Source organism: Chinchilla lanigera, unplaced genomic scaffold (assembly GCF_000276665.1).
Source record: "Chinchilla lanigera isolate Chin_1 unplaced genomic scaffold, ChiLan1.0 scaffold00089, whole genome shotgun sequence".
NCBI lineage: Eukaryota > Metazoa > Chordata > Mammalia > Rodentia > Chinchillidae > Chinchilla > Chinchilla lanigera.
Genome location: NW_004955490.1, coordinates 2066846 through 2073676, shown reverse-complemented (window position 1 = coordinate 2073676; position 6831 = coordinate 2066846). Strand labels below are relative to the sequence as shown.

Below are 6831 nucleotides of genomic sequence, written 5' to 3'. Positions count from 1 at the left end.
TAAAACATAATGATGAATATCTATTTTCTCATTGCTTTTAACATTGAATCGAGAATTTTTCTAAAATAAATATTTAATGCTATAATTTCCTTCAGAGTATTGTTTCTAAATGTATCTCACAAATTTTTATATGTTGGATATTCATTTTCATTAATATCTTAACATTTTATAATTCCCCTCATCACTTACACTTCACTAATAGATCATCTAGAAGTGAATTGTTCATTTCTAAATGTTTAAAAATTTTCCTTCTTAATCCCTGATGACATTTTTCATCGAGTTCACTTTTTATAGTATTAATATATCATCCCAACTCTTTTGGTAAGTATTTGCATGGTAAACCTTTTCCCAGATTTTTCTGTTTGCATATCTATGTTTCCATATTTAAAGTATGTTCTTGTGTTTTACTTCTATGGTCACTCAGACAATCTCCACATTTTCATTAATACACTTAGATTTTTTATATTTTTTATCTTTAATTATTGATATGGTTGAATAAAAACCTATCAATTTGTTCTGCTACTTTTTCGTTTTCCCTACTTGAATTAAGTATTTCTTTTTTCATTTGCTTTCACTCTTGGCTTATTTGTTTCACTTCTTCAAAAAAATAGAATGTTGCCTTTCTGTCTCTTTCTGATGTCCAACATGCAGAAGCGAGGCCATGGTGAGTCCGCCGGTGCAAAATTCCGGATCTCCTTGGGTCTTCCGGTGGGAGCCGTGATCAACTGTTCAGACAACACAGGAGCCAAATATCTGTATATCAGCTCTGCGAGGGCATCGAGGGAGACTGAACGGACTTCTTGCTGCTGGTGTACCTGACACAGTGATGGCCACAGTCAGGAAGGGCAAATCAGACCTCAGAAAGAAGGTGCGTCCTGCAGTGATGATCGGACAGGGGAAGTCGTACCAGCGAAAAGGTGTTTTTTTTATTTCGAGGACAATGGCGGGGGGTCATAGTGAACAACAAAGGCGAGATGAAGGGTTCTGCCATTACAGGGCCGATGGCAAAGGAGTGCGGTGACCTGAGGCTGAAGTTTGCCTCCAAAGTGGGTAGCACTGCGTGATCTGCGTGTGCCTACACAAAATAAACAGCCGTTAAGAGGCGTCTGCTCCAGGCTTGCCTTTGTATTCCTTTCCATGCTCTTCTCAAGACCCTGAGCTGCCCCCTTCTCAGTAAAATGCACCCTTATATCCTGCAAAAGGAGAGACGCGTTTCTCAGTGGGTGCAGCTCAACAGTAGGACCCTTGCCAACGTGCAGGTCAGTCTGGGATACAAGATGAGAGCCTGTCTTAAAAAAAGTCGTAAGTGCTTAACATGTGGTAGTTATGTAAATTTGTCTCCACAGTGAAAGATTTAAATTAATATTTGCAAGTTGAGCCAATCTATAACCCATAATTTGAGAATGAAAGAAATGGTGAACTGTACCAGCACAACAGGCATAAAGGGCATTTGGTCCAAGAATGAAGAGAACTATGTTGCCCTTCTCCAGGTTACTGAGAGGCAAAATGAGATGAGAAGAGAAAGCTGCATGATAAGACAGCACTTGGGGTAGCCCCTCCGAGATTTCCTCAAATTTGAATTGCAAGGAGAGAGAAGCCAACTTCCACCATGCTTGTAGATAGCTGAAAGAAAAGACATTGACCTGGAAGAGTACTGCAGTTGAAAGGAAGGAACACTGTACAAGAGAGGTGAGGGGATCACGTGAGAGTGAGGACATCTTGACACTTGCAAGATTGGAAGATTAAGGATATCCAAGAACAAGACTGGCTGACTTTGGAGGATGCAGCATGGAAAGATGCCAACACGGTACCAGTCTTCATGTCATTCCATGAGTTTTCTGGAATACAGCTGTTATAACAAAGAGAGAAAACCAGAGGAAAATTCTCAGTAAACTGAAATTTAACTGATGCTAACCAGTTGAAGTGGAATTGAAATTATTTTTTTCTATTTTCAGGTGCAACGGAAACTCAGACTATAAATCACTTTCAGCCATAGATAAATAAAATATATTTTTATTTAATTTTAGCTCTGAGGCCTAAGAAAGTTTTATTCACTCCCAGTGTTTGGGGGGATAGTGTATTGAGGGAGAGGAGCAGCACAGAGTTTATACTGAGTTCTACTAGTGTATGACACTAATGTCAGAGTGACATTCTTGTAGGTACGTCTATGCCCAAAATGAAAGGAGATGAGTCAACTTGGAACTGTTCTTAAACCAGCCAAGACCATGATATTTTTTCACTGAAATCTATGTATTCATTCAAAACATATCTATTACATGCAAACTATATAACAGCAATATTTCAGAACCTAGCAAAGTGTAATGAGGAAATAGACCGGAAAGGTTCATGTCATCTCAAAGTATATATTGCGGGTGGGACAGTGCCCCAATCAGGTAGGGTTTTGTAGATGAGAAGACCCATTTTCAAGTTTTTTTGTTAGTACATTTTAGACATACATAATCATAGCGTTAATCATAAGGAGCTTTTACCTGTACATGGTATAGCTTGCTTATTCTTTTTTCCCGTTGTCCTCTGCTTCCTTCAACCCCTCTTCCCCTCCTTTACAAAAGCTTTATTTCCATTTCTTCCTTCTATATTTTTTCTCCTTTCCTTTTCCCTTCTCCATTCCTGATTCCCCTTCCCATTTGAACATTTTCTTTCTATTTCACAATATCTATTGTACAATATATGCCATATCAGTCCCTATTTGCACTTTGATTTCTCATGCAAAACAAACAATCTAGTATTTAAACACATGTGTCTAGCTTATTTTACTTAAGAGTATGATCTCAAAGTGCATTTATTAAGCTAGAAATTTGTCGAGCGTATCCTTCTTTATGGAAGAATAGTACTCTATTATGTAAAAAAATCACATCTTTATCCATTCATTGTTTGAGGGACATTTGGGCTGTTTCTACGATTTAGCTATTACAAACTGTGCAGCAGTAAACATGGATGTGCAAATATCTTTTTGGTATGATGCTTTTAATTCTTTCTGGAAGATATCAAAAAAGGGGAATAGATGGTCCAAATGGAACCTTTAGTTTTAGTTTTCTGAGGATTGCCATCAGTCAACACTCCTACCAACAGTGGAGAAGGGTTCCTTCCCCCGACAGCCCCTCCAGCATTTGTTATTGGTTGATTTCTTGATGATAGCCTTACTTTCTGGAATAAAGTAAGTGGAATCTCAGCATTGTTTTTATTAAAGTAATGGAATCTCAGCATTGTTTTTATTTGCATCACTTGAATGACCAGTGATGCTGAACTTTTTTCATATATTTATTTGATTTTTCTACTTCTTCATCTGAGAAGTATCTATTCATTTCAAATACTAATTTTGGACTGGGTTTTTAAATTAGGGGGCTCTGATTTTTCCAAGGTCTTTATATAATCTAGGCTTTACTCCTTTGCTGAGGACCAGCTGCCAAAATTTTTTTTTTCCTATTCAATAAGTTGTCACTTCACTCTGTTGGTGGTTTTTTTTCCTTGCAAAAGCTTTTTAATATGATGAGATCCCAGTTGCTGATAGTTTGTGAAATTTCCTGTGCAATTGAAGTTTTGTTCATAAAGTTTGTTCATATGTTATGTTCCAGCAGTTTTAGTGTTTCTATTTTAGTATTTTGATCTCATTTAATTTTAGTTTAGTGCATGGGAAAATATATGGGTCTAGGTTTAGTCTTCAGCATGTGGAAAACCAGTTTTACCAGCACTGTTTTTTAAAGAAGCTATCTTTCTTTCAATAAAAGTTTTTGACCTTTTTATCAAAGGTGGCTGAGTGTGTTTCAGGATCTTTCTACATCTTCCATCATGTTCCATTGATTTGTGTATCTGTTTTGGGCCAGTACCATGCTGTTTTCATCACTGTCCCTTTATAGTACAGTTTCAAATCAGGGATTGTGATGCCTTCAGGCTTGTCTTTTTTTTTTTTGCCCAGAATTAGTTTTCCTTTTCTAGGTCTCTTCTGTTTCTAAACAAATTTTATGATTGTTTTCTCAATTTCTATGAGATATGCTATTAATATTTTGATTGGGATTGCATTATTTAGAACCCTTACTAATCAACTACTTCTCAGAGAAGTCTTCCAGTTGTAGTTGGATTTGGGGTTGAAGTCTATTGCAAGATCTTATTTCTTCAGTTTATCTGGTATAGGGAGTTGCTGCCTATTTGGCCCAGCTTCTGGTTCTTTGGCACTGACCTATAGTATTATTTATGACCCCTAGGCAATCTCCATCTTATCATGCCAAGAAGAACAACTAACTAGAACAATTATTTCACTTTGACTAAAGTAGTATAGTCAGCATCAAACACAGCCTACAAAATGACAAAATTTGGTAAATTTTGTTTCAATAATTTTAACCATATGAACTAGATTTGTGGTTATATAAAAAAAATCTAAAACGTCACCAAAAATATTTACTGCAGAGTATTGGATGAACACGGCAAGTGTGCCACTTTAGTTCCTCTGAAGTTCATTCTGTTTTCTAGCTGTGAGGCTTGAACGTGATTTGTCCAGCCTGCAGCACTCTGTTGCTTCCTACTGGCTTGATCTTGACTCCCTGCCAGCTTTACCTTGGCCGTTTGACCTCCTGCAGACCTGAACTCAGTTCTGCCTCACACTGACATGGGAGGTGCTAAACGGCTCCAGCCCACAGCTGCTGTAAGTTCTAAGCTTGGTTGACATTTCTCCAGTGTAGCTACTGGCCAATTGCCTACTCCTGGGGGACATCGGAACCCAAATATCTCATTAGCCGCTACAGTCCGCTGCATGTACTGCACCATTCCACTGGTGTGTTTCTCTGTGGAGGGCTCTGAGGTCACCAGTAGTCACCATGCTTCTGCAGGTTCAGGCTGCCTTTCCCATGATGTGAGCCAGGTCTCAGGGAGAAAGCATCGCTTGCCACCTCCTTCTGAGTTGAGGCTTCTCTCTTTGCTATCTCTGTGGGCTTCAATTCTTGCTTCAGATCTTTGCTGAGTCCCAGGGACCCCCTTCCTTGCTTCTTCTCTTCCTTGGGTTGCTATATTCCAGCATCTAGAGTCCCAGTATCAGAGTGGCTATTTCTCTGCTGTTTACCACTCCACCATCTTCCCAGATGTCTCAAGTTTTAAAAGGAATAAATTGCATAGGTACGATAGAAGAAATAAACACTAGTTGTTTTATATCTAATGATTAACCTTAGTAAAATGATATAAATATCTCAGAAAGTATGATTTATTAGATCTAAACTCAGATATTTTCATGGAGGATTTAGAAACATGCCTTCAGGGTTATTACAATTTACTATGCCAAAAGATCTCTGAATCACCAATGTTAACTTTTTAGGACTGGCTTTTAGAAGATTATTGACTAACATACTGTCACTTTAAAACCTGACTTGAGTTTACTGGGAAAGATTCAGTGATTCCTAGTAAGGAGCACTTACATGGGTATACCTGATGAAAGAAGACATGAACACATCAAATAAATATACCTTTTATTTAATATCTCTGTAGGTGGTTCCTTATCACTGTTCTAGTTCAGTAACTTTTATAAAAATACTATCTTATTCTTAAACAAAATTTTTTAAGTGACATTTTGGCCATTCTTTTAAAATTATGATACACAGTGTATAAAATATTGTCATTCTCTAATTATTTTGTTAGGAAATATTGCTTTAGTTTTAGTAGAAGTAAGAAGAGTACTTTTTATATTTTCTTTTTACTACATACATGTATTACATTGAAATATAAAAAATTTTAAAATAAAATAAAAATAAAAGAGAGAACTAATCTCAAACTAAATTTCCATTTTAGCTCAGAATGAAAAGGGAAAAGCATGTATGTAGCTGCTTGTTTGGAATACACTGTAACCAGTGTCACCTTCATTTTCATTTTAGAAACAGCTCATGCATGGCAATTACAGACATATTGAAAGGCCTAACAAATTAGCTAATGGAGGATAAATCAAGGTCACTTCAAAATAACTCATAGAATAATATATTTAGTTTCCAGTATCTTTTCAATATGGACTTGCTAGGAAACAGCATCTACTAAGCTTTAAGAAGTACAAAGTGAACTATGATCAAGGCTATAAACAATTGTACCTCAGTTCATGAACTTAATTTGTTGTACGTTTTTGGAAAAATGGCCATGTTTGTATTTCTGTGGGAAAGATGGCTGTAGTCATGTTGGTCACCTGATGCGGAGTTTGGGTACAAAACCAACATTTTGCCATATACTTCCTTTTATGAACCAAATTATTTGCAAACAAAAGTGTTTGTGAACTGAGGTACAACTATATTTTGTTTTATAATACTTGTTTTAGTATGAAATATATTACTTAAAAATTATAAAGAAATAATTCTAAAATAATCACAGTGTGTACTTAGCATGTAACATACAGAATACCATATTGTGAGTACATTTGTAGTCCTCAGTGTACACCTATCTGATTATATGCACTTTCCTTTCAGAGATAAACTCAACCATATGTTTTATACATCATTTCTTTGATTTTGTTAGAATTTATAATTGTGTAATTTTTGGTTGCATCAATTTTATAAATAAGATCAACTTTTATGTATTCCTTTGCAATTGCTTTCTTTGTCCATCGACTTCGTGAGATTCACCTGCATTGAGATAAATAGCAGTATATCCTTCAGTTTCACAGCTACATGATTTTGCACTGTATGTGTGCACTATGATTGATTTATTTTTTTCTTTATAAAAATGTGGTTTTCAGTATTTTGTTTCTAACATCTTTTTATGTACATATTTCATTTTTCAATTGTTACATCATATACGTAAACATACACACACAAACATATGAATGTCTCTATAAATTTTAGATCTATA

The 6831-nt window shown here is 36.1% G+C and overlaps 1 pseudogene; it reads left to right on the top strand.

Moving 5' to 3' along the window:
* Positions 1–645: 645 nt before the first annotated feature.
* LOC102028096 lies at positions 646–1064 on the top strand (annotated as a pseudogene).
* The last annotated feature ends 5767 nt before the right edge of the window (positions 1065–6831 follow it).